Genomic DNA, 14,848 nt, shown 5'->3' with positions numbered 1-14,848 from the left:
GAGGCACTGAGCTTTAACGACAAGGAGTGCTGCCTATCGTTGCAACAGCTGCAGCAACACCGCAATCAACTGGGCCGGCAGTGCGCGTGTAGCAACAGAACACGTTACCCAGGAAGTACAGTGTCTCTACGTCTAATATTGGGTACGGTATTTACCCAGTTTCCAGGACCAGTGGTGCACCCGTGCCTCGGTAGCGCAGTAGGCAGCGCGTAAGTCTCATAATCTTAAGGTCGTGCGTTCGATCCTCACCCGGGGCATTTAATTTTCTGTGACTGATGGTGGCGCTGTTGCTAGGGCGCCAACGTAGTTCTTGTTTGTTATCCACAACTTTTCAACGCTTCAGCGGGAAAATGTTTACCTCCTGTTATTGCTACTTACAGCTTCCCTTTTCCTCTTCTCCCAGCAGAGCATGAAGCCAAAAGCATTGCTCTGCGGCGTTTGAGGTGCGCGCCTTGCCAGTCAGTCTGTGCAAAGATGCTCGCAAAGAGAGAAGGGCGCCGACGCGGCACTCGACACGAAATGCGACAAGCGACCGTACGAACGGTCGAACGAAACGGCCGCATCCGGTGTGGTCTAGTGGCTAGGATACCTGGCTTTCACCCAGGAGGCCCGGGTTCGATTCCCGGTACCGGAACGGAATTTTTTCCACACGAGTCGTGACAAGTTTGAGCTGTCCGAGCGGCCGTTTCCCGTCCTGCTCGCAATATAGCTACTGTTTCGTGACCGTCAGCAGAATATAGACTAGGGAAGCAGACGCACGACGACCATAGAAATGGTGTACGGCTTCATGCCACCAGTTTCCAGCGTAGGGCTGAGCAACTGCATCTGCTGGGGCCCGTTAGCTCAGTTGGTTAGAGCGTCGTGCTAATAACGCGAAGGTCGTGGGTTCGATCCCCCCACGGGCCACTACTCTTTTACTACTACGAAAAGGCAGCGCCGATTTCAGCTGGCGAGTGTGATGACCAAAAGATCATCACCCTGCGTGGAAGTTGACAGAGGATCCGAACCCGACTCGTCGGGAAGCGCTACATCATTCACTCGGCAATGGCCATAATATCTTGAATACACTGGTTCTCAACCGATAAAGAGAAAATGAAAGAAAATGTCCGATTGCCGATGCGCAACCACTTTGGCCCCTGTCAGTACTTGGGCGGGTGAGCGCATGGGAACACAGGGTACTATTGGCAGTTTTACTTCCTATTTTTGTTTCTCCTTAGTTTTCGGAGCTGCAGCCCGATTCGGTCAGGGAGACGCCACCGTGAAATGAAGGGGGCGTGCTGTGTGTCCATCGCCTAGCCTCACCTCTCTTTACCTCTCTCAGTCGTTTCTCGTGCTTGTCGTTTTGATATAGGCCGATTTGAGAGCGTCAGCTCTCGCGTCAGCCGAGCAAAGTCGAGACAAGTCGAGACACACTAAGGGCTGGTATGCAGCGAGTAGGAGGCCGGAAAAACAATAATTTAAGAGCGCGTGGCAAAAGTACTCATACGCGAAATTAAAAGCCTGCTGCGGTGGCCGGGAATCGAACCCGGATCAACTGCTTGGAAGGCAACTATGCTGACCATTACACCACCACCGCACAAGCGAGCGCCCCGCCTCCGCGCTGTGTCGGCTTCCCGCCTGTCGGCAGCGGCCGAAGGTGATCGTACCTGGCAGGCGCATTTCGAGGTAGGCTAGGGGAGCACATCCAGACGCATTCGGACAGCGTATCCGCGCACATTTCGCATCCTTTGGCAAGAGTCGGCGCCGGCGAGGACCGCGTTCTGGCGGCATTTTTAAGCAGTGCAGTGCAGGATTCAGCGTCTGCAGCATCTTCTCCACAGAATGCTACGGCGCTTGACGGCAGTCCCACTTTCCCTTGAGACATCTGCTCGGGAAGCAGCGTGAAGTTGCCGCTGGCCCCAGCATCGGTGGTTCAGTGGTAGAATGCTCGCCTGCCACGCGGGCGGCCCGGGTTCGATTCCCGGCCGATGCATCATTTTGCTTTTCCCGCGATAATGCTGCCGTGTGGCTTGCGCGCTTGAGATGCACGATCCGCAAGAATATATAGCTGGATTCCCTTGAGAAGAACCGAGAACGCAGCACTCGCCGGTCCCCACTAGGACGCTCGCATGATGTTCTGCAGACTAGCGTCGGCTTGGCCTCACAAGTTGCTGTGTCCAGGTGCCTCCGAGGCACTGAGCTTTAACGACAAGGAGTGCTGCCTATCGTTGCAACAGCTGCAGCAACACCGCAATCAACTGGGCCGGCAGTGCGCGTGTAGCAACAGAACACGTTACCCAGGAAGTACAGTGTCTCTACGTCTAATATTGGGTACGGTATTTACCCAGTTTCCAGGACCAGTGGTGCACCCGTGCCTCGGTAGCGCAGTAGGCAGCGCGTAAGTCTCATAATCTTAAGGTCGTGAGTTCGATCCTCACCCGGGGCATTTAATTTTCTGTGACTGATGGTGGCGCTGTTGCTAGGGCGCCAACGTAGTTCTTGTTTGTTATCCACAACTTTTCAACGCTTCAGCGGGAAAATGTTTACCTCCTGTTATTGCTACTTACAGCTTCCCTTTTCCTCTTCTCCCAGCAGAGCATGAAGCCAAAAGCATTGCTCTGCGGCGTTTGAGGTGCGCGCCTTGCCAGTCAGTCTGTGCAAAGATGCTCGCAAAGAGAGAAGGGCGCCGACGCGGCACTCGACACGAAATGCGACAAGCGACCGTACGAACGGTCGAACGAAACGGCCGCATCCGGTGTGGTCTAGTGGCTAGGATACCTGGCTTTCACCCAGGAGGCCCGGGTTCGATTCCCGGTACCGGAACGGAATTTTTTCCACACGAGTCGTGACAAGTTTGAGCTGTCCGAGCGGCCGTTTCCCGTCCTGCTCGCAATATAGCTACTGTTTCGTGACCGTCAGCAGAATATAGACTAGGGAAGCAGACGCACGACGACCATAGAAATGGTGTACGGCTTCATGCCACCAGTTTCCAGCGTAGGGCTGAGCAACTGCATCTGCTGGGGCCCGTTAGCTCAGTTGGTTAGAGCGTCGTGCTAATAACGCGAAGGTCGTGGGTTCGATCCCCCCACGGGCCACTACTCTTTTACTACTACGAAAAGGCAGCGCCGATTTCAGCTGGCGAGTGTGATGACCAAAAGATCATCACCCTGCGTGGAAGTTGACAGAGGATCCGAACCCGACTCGTCGGGAAGCGCTACATCATTCACTCGGCAATGGCCATAATATCTTGAATACACTGGTTCTCAACCGATAAAGAGAAAATGAAAGAAAATGTCCGATTGCCGATGCGCAACCACTTTGGCCCCTGTCAGTACTTGGGCGGGTGAGCGCATGGGAACACAGGGTACTATTGGCAGTTTTACTTCCTATTTTTGTTTCTCCTTAGTTTTCGGAGCTGCAGCCCGATTCGGTCAGGGAGACGCCACCGTGAAATGAAGGGGGCGTGCTGTGTGTCCATCGCCTAGCCTCACCTCTCTTTACCTCTCTCAGTCGTTTCTCGTGCTTGTCGTTTTGATATAGGCCGATTTGAGAGCGTCAGCTCTCGCGTCAGCCGAGCAAAGTCGAGACAAGTCGAGACACACTAAGGGCTGGTATGCAGCGAGTAGGAGGCCGGAAAAACAATAATTTAAGAGCGCGTGGCAAAAGTACTCATACGCGAAATTAAAAGCCTGCTGCGGTGGCCGGGAATCGAACCCGGATCAACTGCTTGGAAGGCAACTATGCTGACCATTACACCACCACCGCACAAGCGAGCGCCCCGCCTCCGCGCTGTGTCGGCTTCCCGCCTGTCGGCAGCGGCCGAAGGTGATCGTACCTGGCAGGCGCATTTCGAGGTAGGCTAGGGGAGCACATCCAGACGCATTCGGACAGCGTATCCGCGCACATTTCGCATCCTTTGGCAAGAGTCGGCGCCGGCGAGGACCGCGTTCTGGCGGCATTTTTAAGCAGTGCAGTGCAGGATTCAGCGTCTGCAGCATCTTCTCCACAGAATGCTACGGCGCTTGACGGCAGTCCCACTTTCCCTTGAGACATCTGCTCGGGAAGCAGCGTGAAGTTGCCGCTGGCCCCAGCATCGGTGGTTCAGTGGTAGAATGCTCGCCTGCCACGCGGGCGGCCCGGGTTCGATTCCCGGCCGATGCATCATTTTGCTTTTCCCGCGATAATGCTGCCGTGTGGCTTGCGCGCTTGAGATGCACGATCCGCAAGAATATATAGCTGGATTCCCTTGAGAAGAACCGAGAACGCAGCACTCGCCGGTCCCCACTAGGACGCTCGCATGATGTTCTGCAGACTAGCGTCGGCTTGGCCTCACAAGTTGCTGTGTCCAGGTGCCTCCGAGGCACTGAGCTTTAACGACAAGGAGTGCTGCCTATCGTTGCAACAGCTGCAGCAACACCGCAATCAACTGGGCCGGCAGTGCGCGTGTAGCAACAGAACACGTTACCCAGGAAGTACAGTGTCTCTACGTCTAATATTGGGTACGGTATTTACCCAGTTTCCAGGACCAGTGGTGCACCCGTGCCTCGGTAGCGCAGTAGGCAGCGCGTAAGTCTCATAATCTTAAGGTCGTGAGTTCGATCCTCACCCGGGGCATTTAATTTTCTGTGACTGATGGTGGCGCTGTTGCTAGGGCGCCAACGTAGTTCTTGTTTGTTATCCACAACTTTTCAACGCTTCAGCGGGAAAATGTTTACCTCCTGTTATTGCTACTTACAGCTTCCCTTTTCCTCTTCTCCCAGCAGAGCATGAAGCCAAAAGCATTGCTCTGCGGCGTTTGAGGTGCGCGCCTTGCCAGTCAGTCTGTGCAAAGATGCTCGCAAAGAGAGAAGGGCGCCGACGCGGCACTCGACACGAAATGCGACAAGCGACCGTACGAACGGTCGAACGAAACGGCCGCATCCGGTGTGGTCTAGTGGCTAGGATACCTGGCTTTCACCCAGGAGGCCCGGGTTCGATTCCCGGTACCGGAACGGAATTTTTTCCACACGAGTCGTGACAAGTTTGAGCTGTCCGAGCGGCCGTTTCCCGTCCTGCTCGCAATATAGCTACTGTTTCGTGACCGTCAGCAGAATATAGACTAGGGAAGCAGACGCACGACGACCATAGAAATGGTGTACGGCTTCATGCCACCAGTTTCCAGCGTAGGGCTGAGCAACTGCATCTGCTGGGGCCCGTTAGCTCAGTTGGTTAGAGCGTCGTGCTAATAACGCGAAGGTCGTGGGTTCGATCCCCCCACGGGCCACTACTCTTTTACTACTACGAAAAGGCAGCGCCGATTTCAGCTGGCGAGTGTGATGACCAAAAGATCATCACCCTGCGTGGAAGTTGACAGAGGATCCGAACCCGACTCGTCGGGAAGCGCTACATCATTCACTCGGCAATGGCCATAATATCTTGAATACACTGGTTCTCAACCGATAAAGAGAAAATGAAAGAAAATGTCCGATTGCCGATGCGCAACCACTTTGGCCCCTGTCAGTACTTGGGCGGGTGAGCGCATGGGAACACAGGGTACTATTGGCAGTTTTACTTCCTATTTTTGTTTCTCCTTAGTTTTCGGAGCTGCAGCCCGATTCGGTCAGGGAGACGCCACCGTGAAATGAAGGGGGCGTGCTGTGTGTCCATCGCCTAGCCTCACCTCTCTTTACCTCTCTCAGTCGTTTCTCGTGCTTGTCGTTTTGATATAGGCCGATTTGAGAGCGTCAGCTCTCGCGTCAGCCGAGCAAAGTCGAGACAAGTCGAGACACACTAAGGGCTGGTATGCAGCGAGTAGGAGGCCGGAAAAACAATAATTTAAGAGCGCGTGGCAAAAGTACTCATACGCGAAATTAAAAGCCTGCTGCGGTGGCCGGGAATCGAACCCGGATCAACTGCTTGGAAGGCAACTATGCTGACCATTACACCACCACCGCACAAGCGAGCGCCCCGCCTCCGCGCTGTGTCGGCTTCCCGCCTGTCGGCAGCGGCCGAAGGTGATCGTACCTGGCAGGCGCATTTCGAGGTAGGCTAGGGGAGCACATCCAGACGCATTCGGACAGCGTATCCGCGCACATTTCGCATCCTTTGGCAAGAGTCGGCGCCGGCGAGGACCGCGTTCTGGCGGCATTTTTAAGCAGTGCAGTGCAGGATTCAGCGTCTGCAGCATCTTCTCCACAGAATGCTACGGCGCTTGACGGCAGTCCCACTTTCCCTTGAGACATCTGCTCGGGAAGCAGCGTGAAGTTGCCGCTGGCCCCAGCATCGGTGGTTCAGTGGTAGAATGCTCGCCTGCCACGCGGGCGGCCCGGGTTCGATTCCCGGCCGATGCATCATTTTGCTTTTCCCGCGATAATGCTGCCGTGTGGCTTGCGCGCTTGAGATGCACGATCCGCAAGAATATATAGCTGGATTCCCTTGAGAAGAACCGAGAACGCAGCACTCGCCGGTCCCCACTAGGACGCTCGCATGATGTTCTGCAGACTAGCGTCGGCTTGGCCTCACAAGTTGCTGTGTCCAGGTGCCTCCGAGGCACTGAGCTTTAACGACAAGGAGTGCTGCCTATCGTTGCAACAGCTGCAGCAACACCGCAATCAACTGGGCCGGCAGTGCGCGTGTAGCAACAGAACACGTTACCCAGGAAGTACAGTGTCTCTACGTCTAATATTGGGTACGGTATTTACCCAGTTTCCAGGACCAGTGGTGCACCCGTGCCTCGGTAGCGCAGTAGGCAGCGCGTAAGTCTCATAATCTTAAGGTCGTGAGTTCGATCCTCACCCGGGGCATTTAATTTTCTGTGACTGATGGTGGCGCTGTTGCTAGGGCGCCAACGTAGTTCTTGTTTGTTATCCACAACTTTTCAACGCTTCAGCGGGAAAATGTTTACCTCCTGTTATTGCTACTTACAGCTTCCCTTTTCCTCTTCTCCCAGCAGAGCATGAAGCCAAAAGCATTGCTCTGCGGCGTTTGAGGTGCGCGCCTTGCCAGTCAGTCTGTGCAAAGATGCTCGCAAAGAGAGAAGGGCGCCGACGCGGCACTCGACACGAAATGCGACAAGCGACCGTACGAACGGTCGAACGAAACGGCCGCATCCGGTGTGGTCTAGTGGCTAGGATACCTGGCTTTCACCCAGGAGGCCCGGGTTCGATTCCCGGTACCGGAACGGAATTTTTTCCACACGAGTCGTGACAAGTTTGAGCTGTCCGAGCGGCCGTTTCCCGTCCTGCTCGCAATATAGCTACTGTTTCGTGACCGTCAGCAGAATATAGACTAGGGAAGCAGACGCACGACGACCATAGAAATGGTGTACGGCTTCATGCCACCAGTTTCCAGCGTAGGGCTGAGCAACTGCATCTGCTGGGGCCCGTTAGCTCAGTTGGTTAGAGCGTCGTGCTAATAACGCGAAGGTCGTGGGTTCGATCCCCCCACGGGCCACTACTCTTTTACTACTACGAAAAGGCAGCGCCGATTTCAGCTGGCGAGTGTGATGACCAAAAGATCATCACCCTGCGTGGAAGTTGACAGAGGATCCGAACCCGACTCGTCGGGAAGCGCTACATCATTCACTCGGCAATGGCCATAATATCTTGAATACACTGGTTCTCAACCGATAAAGAGAAAATGAAAGAAAATGTCCGATTGCCGATGCGCAACCACTTTGGCCCCTGTCAGTACTTGGGCGGGTGAGCGCATGGGAACACAGGGTACTATTGGCAGTTTTACTTCCTATTTTTGTTTCTCCTTAGTTTTCGGAGCTGCAGCCCGATTCGGTCAGGGAGACGCCACCGTGAAATGAAGGGGGCGTGCTGTGTGTCCATCGCCTAGCCTCACCTCTCTTTACCTCTCTCAGTCGTTTCTCGTGCTTGTCGTTTTGATATAGGCCGATTTGAGAGCGTCAGCTCTCGCGTCAGCCGAGCAAAGTCGAGACAAGTCGAGACACACTAAGGGCTGGTATGCAGCGAGTAGGAGGCCGGAAAAACAATAATTTAAGAGCGCGTGGCAAAAGTACTCATACGCGAAATTAAAAGCCTGCTGCGGTGGCCGGGAATCGAACCCGGATCAACTGCTTGGAAGGCAACTATGCTGACCATTACACCACCACCGCACAAGCGAGCGCCCCGCCTCCGCGCTGTGTCGGCTTCCCGCCTGTCGGCAGCGGCCGAAGGTGATCGTACCTGGCAGGCGCATTTCGAGGTAGGCTAGGGGAGCACATCCAGACGCATTCGGACAGCGTATCCGCGCACATTTCGCATCCTTTGGCAAGAGTCGGCGCCGGCGAGGACCGCGTTCTGGCGGCATTTTTAAGCAGTGCAGTGCAGGATTCAGCGTCTGCAGCATCTTCTCCACAGAATGCTACGGCGCTTGACGGCAGTCCCACTTTCCCTTGAGACATCTGCTCGGGAAGCAGCGTGAAGTTGCCGCTGGCCCCAGCATCGGTGGTTCAGTGGTAGAATGCTCGCCTGCCACGCGGGCGGCCCGGGTTCGATTCCCGGCCGATGCATCATTTTGCTTTTCCCGCGATAATGCTGCCGTGTGGCTTGCGCGCTTGAGATGCACGATCCGCAAGAATATATAGCTGGATTCCCTTGAGAAGAACCGAGAACGCAGCACTCGCCGGTCCCCACTAGGACGCTCGCATGATGTTCTGCAGACTAGCGTCGGCTTGGCCTCACAAGTTGCTGTGTCCAGGTGCCTCCGAGGCACTGAGCTTTAACGACAAGGAGTGCTGCCTATCGTTGCAACAGCTGCAGCAACACCGCAATCAACTGGGCCGGCAGTGCGCGTGTAGCAACAGAACACGTTACCCAGGAAGTACAGTGTCTCTACGTCTAATATTGGGTACGGTATTTACCCAGTTTCCAGGACCAGTGGTGCACCCGTGCCTCGGTAGCGCAGTAGGCAGCGCGTAAGTCTCATAATCTTAAGGTCGTGAGTTCGATCCTCACCCGGGGCATTTAATTTTCTGTGACTGATGGTGGCGCTGTTGCTAGGGCGCCAACGTAGTTCTTGTTTGTTATCCACAACTTTTCAACGCTTCAGCGGGAAAATGTTTACCTCCTGTTATTGCTACTTACAGCTTCCCTTTTCCTCTTCTCCCAGCAGAGCATGAAGCCAAAAGCATTGCTCTGCGGCGTTTGAGGTGCGCGCCTTGCCAGTCAGTCTGTGCAAAGATGCTCGCAAAGAGAGAAGGGCGCCGACGCGGCACTCGACACGAAATGCGACAAGCGACCGTACGAACGGTCGAACGAAACGGCCGCATCCGGTGTGGTCTAGTGGCTAGGATACCTGGCTTTCACCCAGGAGGCCCGGGTTCGATTCCCGGTACCGGAACGGAATTTTTTCCACACGAGTCGTGACAAGTTTGAGCTGTCCGAGCGGCCGTTTCCCGTCCTGCTCGCAATATAGCTACTGTTTCGTGACCGTCAGCAGAATATAGACTAGGGAAGCAGACGCACGACGACCATAGAAATGGTGTACGGCTTCATGCCACCAGTTTCCAGCGTAGGGCTGAGCAACTGCATCTGCTGGGGCCCGTTAGCTCAGTTGGTTAGAGCGTCGTGCTAATAACGCGAAGGTCGTGGGTTCGATCCCCCCACGGGCCACTACTCTTTTACTACTACGAAAAGGCAGCGCCGATTTCAGCTGGCGAGTGTGATGACCAAAAGATCATCACCCTGCGTGGAAGTTGACAGAGGATCCGAACCCGACTCGTCGGGAAGCGCTACATCATTCACTCGGCAATGGCCATAATATCTTGAATACACTGGTTCTCAACCGATAAAGAGAAAATGAAAGAAAATGTCCGATTGCCGATGCGCAACCACTTTGGCCCCTGTCAGTACTTGGGCGGGTGAGCGCATGGGAACACAGGGTACTATTGGCAGTTTTACTTCCTATTTTTGTTTCTCCTTAGTTTTCGGAGCTGCAGCCCGATTCGGTCAGGGAGACGCCACCGTGAAATGAAGGGGGCGTGCTGTGTGTCCATCGCCTAGCCTCACCTCTCTTTACCTCTCTCAGTCGTTTCTCGTGCTTGTCGTTTTGATATAGGCCGATTTGAGAGCGTCAGCTCTCGCGTCAGCCGAGCAAAGTCGAGACAAGTCGAGACACACTAAGGGCTGGTATGCAGCGAGTAGGAGGCCGGAAAAACAATAATTTAAGAGCGCGTGGCAAAAGTACTCATACGCGAAATTAAAAGCCTGCTGCGGTGGCCGGGAATCGAACCCGGATCAACTGCTTGGAAGGCAACTATGCTGACCATTACACCACCACCGCACAAGCGAGCGCCCCGCCTCCGCGCTGTGTCGGCTTCCCGCCTGTCGGCAGCGGCCGAAGGTGATCGTACCTGGCAGGCGCATTTCGAGGTAGGCTAGGGGAGCACATCCAGACGCATTCGGACAGCGTATCCGCGCACATTTCGCATCCTTTGGCAAGAGTCGGCGCCGGCGAGGACCGCGTTCTGGCGGCATTTTTAAGCAGTGCAGTGCAGGATTCAGCGTCTGCAGCATCTTCTCCACAGAATGCTACGGCGCTTGACGGCAGTCCCACTTTCCCTTGAGACATCTGCTCGGGAAGCAGCGTGAAGTTGCCGCTGGCCCCAGCATCGGTGGTTCAGTGGTAGAATGCTCGCCTGCCACGCGGGCGGCCCGGGTTCGATTCCCGGCCGATGCATCATTTTGCTTTTCCCGCGATAATGCTGCCGTGTGGCTTGCGCGCTTGAGATGCACGATCCGCAAGAATATATAGCTGGATTCCCTTGAGAAGAACCGAGAACGCAGCACTCGCCGGTCCCCACTAGGACGCTCGCATGATGTTCTGCAGACTAGCGTCGGCTTGGCCTCACAAGTTGCTGTGTCCAGGTGCCTCCGAGGCACTGAGCTTTAACGACAAGGAGTGCTGCCTATCGTTGCAACAGCTGCAGCAACACCGCAATCAACTGGGCCGGCAGTGCGCGTGTAGCAACAGAACACGTTACCCAGGAAGTACAGTGTCTCTACGTCTAATATTGGGTACGGTATTTACCCAGTTTCCAGGACCAGTGGTGCACCCGTGCCTCGGTAGCGCAGTAGGCAGCGCGTAAGTCTCATAATCTTAAGGTCGTGAGTTCGATCCTCACCCGGGGCATTTAATTTTCTGTGACTGATGGTGGCGCTGTTGCTAGGGCGCCAACGTAGTTCTTGTTTGTTATCCACAACTTTTCAACGCTTCAGCGGGAAAATGTTTACCTCCTGTTATTGCTACTTACAGCTTCCCTTTTCCTCTTCTCCCAGCAGAGCATGAAGCCAAAAGCATTGCTCTGCGGCGTTTGAGGTGCGCGCCTTGCCAGTCAGTCTGTGCAAAGATGCTCGCAAAGAGAGAAGGGCGCCGACGCGGCACTCGACACGAAATGCGACAAGCGACCGTACGAACGGTCGAACGAAACGGCCGCATCCGGTGTGGTCTAGTGGCTAGGATACCTGGCTTTCACCCAGGAGGCCCGGGTTCGATTCCCGGTACCGGAACGGAATTTTTTCCACACGAGTCGTGACAAGTTTGAGCTGTCCGAGCGGCCGTTTCCCGTCCTGCTCGCAATATAGCTACTGTTTCGTGACCGTCAGCAGAATATAGACTAGGGAAGCAGACGCACGACGACCATAGAAATGGTGTACGGCTTCATGCCACCAGTTTCCAGCGTAGGGCTGAGCAACTGCATCTGCTGGGGCCCGTTAGCTCAGTTGGTTAGAGCGTCGTGCTAATAACGCGAAGGTCGTGGGTTCGATCCCCCCACGGGCCACTACTCTTTTACTACTACGAAAAGGCAGCGCCGATTTCAGCTGGCGAGTGTGATGACCAAAAGATCATCACCCTGCGTGGAAGTTGACAGAGGATCCGAACCCGACTCGTCGGGAAGCGCTACATCATTCACTCGGCAATGGCCATAATATCTTGAATACACTGGTTCTCAACCGATAAAGAGAAAATGAAAGAAAATGTCCGATTGCCGATGCGCAACCACTTTGGCCCCTGTCAGTACTTGGGCGGGTGAGCGCATGGGAACACAGGGTACTATTGGCAGTTTTACTTCCTATTTTTGTTTCTCCTTAGTTTTCGGAGCTGCAGCCCGATTCGGTCAGGGAGACGCCACCGTGAAATGAAGGGGGCGTGCTGTGTGTCCATCGCCTAGCCTCACCTCTCTTTACCTCTCTCAGTCGTTTCTCGTGCTTGTCGTTTTGATATAGGCCGATTTGAGAGCGTCAGCTCTCGCGTCAGCCGAGCAAAGTCGAGACAAGTCGAGACACACTAAGGGCTGGTATGCAGCGAGTAGGAGGCCGGAAAAACAATAATTTAAGAGCGCGTGGCAAAAGTACTCATACGCGAAATTAAAAGCCTGCTGCGGTGGCCGGGAATCGAACCCGGATCAACTGCTTGGAAGGCAACTATGCTGACCATTACACCACCACCGCACAAGCGAGCGCCCCGCCTCCGCGCTGTGTCGGCTTCCCGCCTGTCGGCAGCGGCCGAAGGTGATCGTACCTGGCAGGCGCATTTCGAGGTAGGCTAGGGGAGCACATCCAGACGCATTCGGACAGCGTATCCGCGCACATTTCGCATCCTTTGGCAAGAGTCGGCGCCGGCGAGGACCGCGTTCTGGCGGCATTTTTAAGCAGTGCAGTGCAGGATTCAGCGTCTGCAGCATCTTCTCCACAGAATGCTACGGCGCTTGACGGCAGTCCCACTTTCCCTTGAGACATCTGCTCGGGAAGCAGCGTGAAGTTGCCGCTGGCCCCAGCATCGGTGGTTCAGTGGTAGAATGCTCGCCTGCCACGCGGGCGGCCCGGGTTCGATTCCCGGCCGATGCATCATTTTGCTTTTCCCGCGATAATGCTGCCGTGTGGCTTGCGCGCTTGAGATGCACGATCCGCAAGAATATATAGCTGGATTCCCTTGAGAAGAACCGAGAACGCAGCACTCGCCGGTCCCCACTAGGACGCTCGCATGATGTTCTGCAGACTAGCGTCGGCTTGGCCTCACAAGTTGCTGTGTCCAGGTGCCTCCGAGGCACTGAGCTTTAACGACAAGGAGTGCTGCCTATCGTTGCAACAGCTGCAGCAACACCGCAATCAACTGGGCCGGCAGTGCGCGTGTAGCAACAGAACACGTTACCCAGGAAGTACAGTGTCTCTACGTCTAATATTGGGTACGGTATTTACCCAGTTTCCAGGACCAGTGGTGCACCCGTGCCTCGGTAGCGCAGTAGGCAGCGCGTAAGTCTCATAATCTTAAGGTCGTGAGTTCGATCCTCACCCGGGGCATTTAATTTTCTGTGACTGATGGTGGCGCTGTTGCTAGGGCGCCAACGTAGTTCTTGTTTGTTATCCACAACTTTTCAACGCTTCAGCGGGAAAATGTTTACCTCCTGTTATTGCTACTTACAGCTTCCCTTTTCCTCTTCTCCCAGCAGAGCATGAAGCCAAAAGCATTGCTCTGCGGCGTTTGAGGTGCGCGCCTTGCCAGTCAGTCTGTGCAAAGATGCTCGCAAAGAGAGAAGGGCGCCGACGCGGCACTCGACACGAAATGCGACAAGCGACCGTACGAACGGTCGAACGAAACGGCCGCATCCGGTGTGGTCTAGTGGCTAGGATACCTGGCTTTCACCCAGGAGGCCCGGGTTCGATTCCCGGTACCGGAACGGAATTTTTTCCACACGAGTCGTGACAAGTTTGAGCTGTCCGAGCGGCCGTTTCCCGTCCTGCTCGCAATATAGCTACTGTTTCGTGACCGTCAGCAGAATATAGACTAGGGAAGCAGACGCACGACGACCATAGAAATGGTGTACGGCTTCATGCCACCAGTTTCCAGCGTAGGGCTGAGCAACTGCATCTGCTGGGGCCCGTTAGCTCAGTTGGTTAGAGCGTCGTGCTAATAACGCGAAGGTCGTGGGTTCGATCCCCCCACGGGCCACTACTCTTTTACTACTACGAAAAGGCAGCGCCGATTTCAGCTGGCGAGTGTGATGACCAAAAGATCATCACCCTGCGTGGAAGTTGACAGAGGATCCGAACCCGACTCGTCGGGAAGCGCTACATCATTCACTCGGCAATGGCCATAATATCTTGAATACACTGGTTCTCAACCGATAAAGAGAAAATGAAAGAAAATGTCCGATTGCCGATGCGCAACCACTTTGGCCCCTGTCAGTACTTGGGCGGGTGAGCGCATGGGAACACAGGGTACTATTGGCAGTTTTACTTCCTATTTTTGTTTCTCCTTAGTTTTCGGAGCTGCAGCCCGATTCGGTCAGGGAGACGCCACCGTGAAATGAAGGGGGCGTGCTGTGTGTCCATCGCCTAGCCTCACCTCTCTTTACCTCTCTCAGTCGTTTCTCGTGCTTGTCGTTTTGATATAGGCCGATTTGAGAGCGTCAGCTCTCGCGTCAGCCGAGCAAAGTCGAGACAAGTCGAGACACACTAAGGGCTGGTATGCAGCGAGTAGGAGGCCGGAAAAACAATAATTTAAGAGCGCGTGGCAAAAGTACTCATACGCGAAATTAAAAGCCTGCTGCGGTGGCCGGGAATCGAACCCGGATCAACTGCTTGGAAGGCAACTATGCTGACCATTACACCACCACCGCACAAGCGAGCGCCCCGCCTCCGCGCTGTGTCGGCTTCCCGCCTGTCGGCAGCGGCCGAAGGTGATCGTACCTGGCAGGCGCATTTCGAGGTAGGCTAGGGGAGCACATCCAGACGCATTCGGACAGCGTATCCGCGCACATTTCGCATCCTTTGGCAAGAGTCGGCGCCGGCGAGGACCGCGTTCTGGCGGCATTTTTAAGCAGTGCAGTGCAGGATTCAGCGTCTGCAGCATCTTCTCCACAGAATGCTACGGCGCTTGACGG

At 55.0% G+C, this 14,848-nt stretch overlaps 34 non-coding genes across 34 annotated transcripts; 27 read left to right on the top strand and 7 right to left on the bottom strand.

Moving 5' to 3' along the window:
- The first annotated feature begins 184 nt into the window (after positions 1-184).
- On the top strand, positions 185-257 carry Trnam-cau. The gene has a single exon. It is a non-coding gene; the product is annotated as a tRNA-Met (tRNA).
- Positions 258-562: 305 nt separating this feature from the next.
- On the top strand, positions 563-634 carry Trnae-uuc. Its single transcript has one exon. It is a non-coding gene; the product is annotated as a tRNA-Glu (tRNA).
- A 198-nt stretch (positions 635-832) lies between these two features.
- Positions 833-906, top strand: Trnai-aau. The gene has a single exon. It is a non-coding gene; the product is annotated as a tRNA-Ile (tRNA).
- Positions 907-1,504: 598 nt separating this feature from the next.
- Trnag-ucc lies at positions 1,505-1,576 on the bottom strand. Its single transcript has one exon. It is a non-coding gene; the product is annotated as a tRNA-Gly (tRNA).
- A 325-nt stretch (positions 1,577-1,901) lies between these two features.
- On the top strand, positions 1,902-1,972 carry Trnag-gcc. Its single transcript has one exon. It is a non-coding gene; the product is annotated as a tRNA-Gly (tRNA).
- Positions 1,973-2,352: 380 nt separating this feature from the next.
- On the top strand, positions 2,353-2,425 carry Trnam-cau. The gene has a single exon. It is a non-coding gene; the product is annotated as a tRNA-Met (tRNA).
- A 305-nt stretch (positions 2,426-2,730) lies between these two features.
- On the top strand, positions 2,731-2,802 carry Trnae-uuc. Its single transcript has one exon. It is a non-coding gene; the product is annotated as a tRNA-Glu (tRNA).
- Positions 2,803-3,000: 198 nt separating this feature from the next.
- Trnai-aau lies at positions 3,001-3,074 on the top strand. The gene has a single exon. It is a non-coding gene; the product is annotated as a tRNA-Ile (tRNA).
- A 598-nt stretch (positions 3,075-3,672) lies between these two features.
- Trnag-ucc lies at positions 3,673-3,744 on the bottom strand. The gene has a single exon. It is a non-coding gene; the product is annotated as a tRNA-Gly (tRNA).
- Positions 3,745-4,069: 325 nt separating this feature from the next.
- On the top strand, positions 4,070-4,140 carry Trnag-gcc. The gene has a single exon. It is a non-coding gene; the product is annotated as a tRNA-Gly (tRNA).
- Positions 4,141-4,520: 380 nt separating this feature from the next.
- On the top strand, positions 4,521-4,593 carry Trnam-cau. The gene has a single exon. It is a non-coding gene; the product is annotated as a tRNA-Met (tRNA).
- Positions 4,594-4,898: 305 nt separating this feature from the next.
- Positions 4,899-4,970, top strand: Trnae-uuc. Its single transcript has one exon. It is a non-coding gene; the product is annotated as a tRNA-Glu (tRNA).
- Positions 4,971-5,168: 198 nt separating this feature from the next.
- Trnai-aau lies at positions 5,169-5,242 on the top strand. Its single transcript has one exon. It is a non-coding gene; the product is annotated as a tRNA-Ile (tRNA).
- A 598-nt stretch (positions 5,243-5,840) lies between these two features.
- Trnag-ucc lies at positions 5,841-5,912 on the bottom strand. The gene has a single exon. It is a non-coding gene; the product is annotated as a tRNA-Gly (tRNA).
- Positions 5,913-6,237: 325 nt separating this feature from the next.
- Positions 6,238-6,308, top strand: Trnag-gcc. Its single transcript has one exon. It is a non-coding gene; the product is annotated as a tRNA-Gly (tRNA).
- A 380-nt stretch (positions 6,309-6,688) lies between these two features.
- Trnam-cau lies at positions 6,689-6,761 on the top strand. Its single transcript has one exon. It is a non-coding gene; the product is annotated as a tRNA-Met (tRNA).
- Positions 6,762-7,066: 305 nt separating this feature from the next.
- Positions 7,067-7,138, top strand: Trnae-uuc. The gene has a single exon. It is a non-coding gene; the product is annotated as a tRNA-Glu (tRNA).
- A 198-nt stretch (positions 7,139-7,336) lies between these two features.
- On the top strand, positions 7,337-7,410 carry Trnai-aau. The gene has a single exon. It is a non-coding gene; the product is annotated as a tRNA-Ile (tRNA).
- Positions 7,411-8,008: 598 nt separating this feature from the next.
- Trnag-ucc lies at positions 8,009-8,080 on the bottom strand. Its single transcript has one exon. It is a non-coding gene; the product is annotated as a tRNA-Gly (tRNA).
- A 325-nt stretch (positions 8,081-8,405) lies between these two features.
- On the top strand, positions 8,406-8,476 carry Trnag-gcc. Its single transcript has one exon. It is a non-coding gene; the product is annotated as a tRNA-Gly (tRNA).
- Positions 8,477-8,856: 380 nt separating this feature from the next.
- Trnam-cau lies at positions 8,857-8,929 on the top strand. The gene has a single exon. It is a non-coding gene; the product is annotated as a tRNA-Met (tRNA).
- Positions 8,930-9,234: 305 nt separating this feature from the next.
- On the top strand, positions 9,235-9,306 carry Trnae-uuc. The gene has a single exon. It is a non-coding gene; the product is annotated as a tRNA-Glu (tRNA).
- Positions 9,307-9,504: 198 nt separating this feature from the next.
- On the top strand, positions 9,505-9,578 carry Trnai-aau. The gene has a single exon. It is a non-coding gene; the product is annotated as a tRNA-Ile (tRNA).
- A 598-nt stretch (positions 9,579-10,176) lies between these two features.
- Trnag-ucc lies at positions 10,177-10,248 on the bottom strand. Its single transcript has one exon. It is a non-coding gene; the product is annotated as a tRNA-Gly (tRNA).
- Positions 10,249-10,573: 325 nt separating this feature from the next.
- Positions 10,574-10,644, top strand: Trnag-gcc. The gene has a single exon. It is a non-coding gene; the product is annotated as a tRNA-Gly (tRNA).
- A 380-nt stretch (positions 10,645-11,024) lies between these two features.
- Positions 11,025-11,097, top strand: Trnam-cau. Its single transcript has one exon. It is a non-coding gene; the product is annotated as a tRNA-Met (tRNA).
- Positions 11,098-11,402: 305 nt separating this feature from the next.
- Trnae-uuc lies at positions 11,403-11,474 on the top strand. Its single transcript has one exon. It is a non-coding gene; the product is annotated as a tRNA-Glu (tRNA).
- Positions 11,475-11,672: 198 nt separating this feature from the next.
- On the top strand, positions 11,673-11,746 carry Trnai-aau. The gene has a single exon. It is a non-coding gene; the product is annotated as a tRNA-Ile (tRNA).
- Positions 11,747-12,344: 598 nt separating this feature from the next.
- Trnag-ucc lies at positions 12,345-12,416 on the bottom strand. Its single transcript has one exon. It is a non-coding gene; the product is annotated as a tRNA-Gly (tRNA).
- Positions 12,417-12,741: 325 nt separating this feature from the next.
- On the top strand, positions 12,742-12,812 carry Trnag-gcc. Its single transcript has one exon. It is a non-coding gene; the product is annotated as a tRNA-Gly (tRNA).
- A 380-nt stretch (positions 12,813-13,192) lies between these two features.
- Positions 13,193-13,265, top strand: Trnam-cau. Its single transcript has one exon. It is a non-coding gene; the product is annotated as a tRNA-Met (tRNA).
- Positions 13,266-13,570: 305 nt separating this feature from the next.
- Positions 13,571-13,642, top strand: Trnae-uuc. The gene has a single exon. It is a non-coding gene; the product is annotated as a tRNA-Glu (tRNA).
- A 198-nt stretch (positions 13,643-13,840) lies between these two features.
- On the top strand, positions 13,841-13,914 carry Trnai-aau. The gene has a single exon. It is a non-coding gene; the product is annotated as a tRNA-Ile (tRNA).
- Positions 13,915-14,512: 598 nt separating this feature from the next.
- On the bottom strand, positions 14,513-14,584 carry Trnag-ucc. Its single transcript has one exon. It is a non-coding gene; the product is annotated as a tRNA-Gly (tRNA).
- Positions 14,585-14,848: the final 264 nt, after the last annotated feature.

This window comes from Schistocerca piceifrons, unplaced genomic scaffold (assembly GCF_021461385.2).
Source record: "Schistocerca piceifrons isolate TAMUIC-IGC-003096 unplaced genomic scaffold, iqSchPice1.1 HiC_scaffold_422, whole genome shotgun sequence".
Taxonomy (NCBI): Eukaryota; Metazoa; Arthropoda; class Insecta; order Orthoptera; family Acrididae; genus Schistocerca; species Schistocerca piceifrons.
Note: the sequence above shows the minus strand (reverse complement) of the source record. Positions and strands in the feature narration are given on the sequence as shown.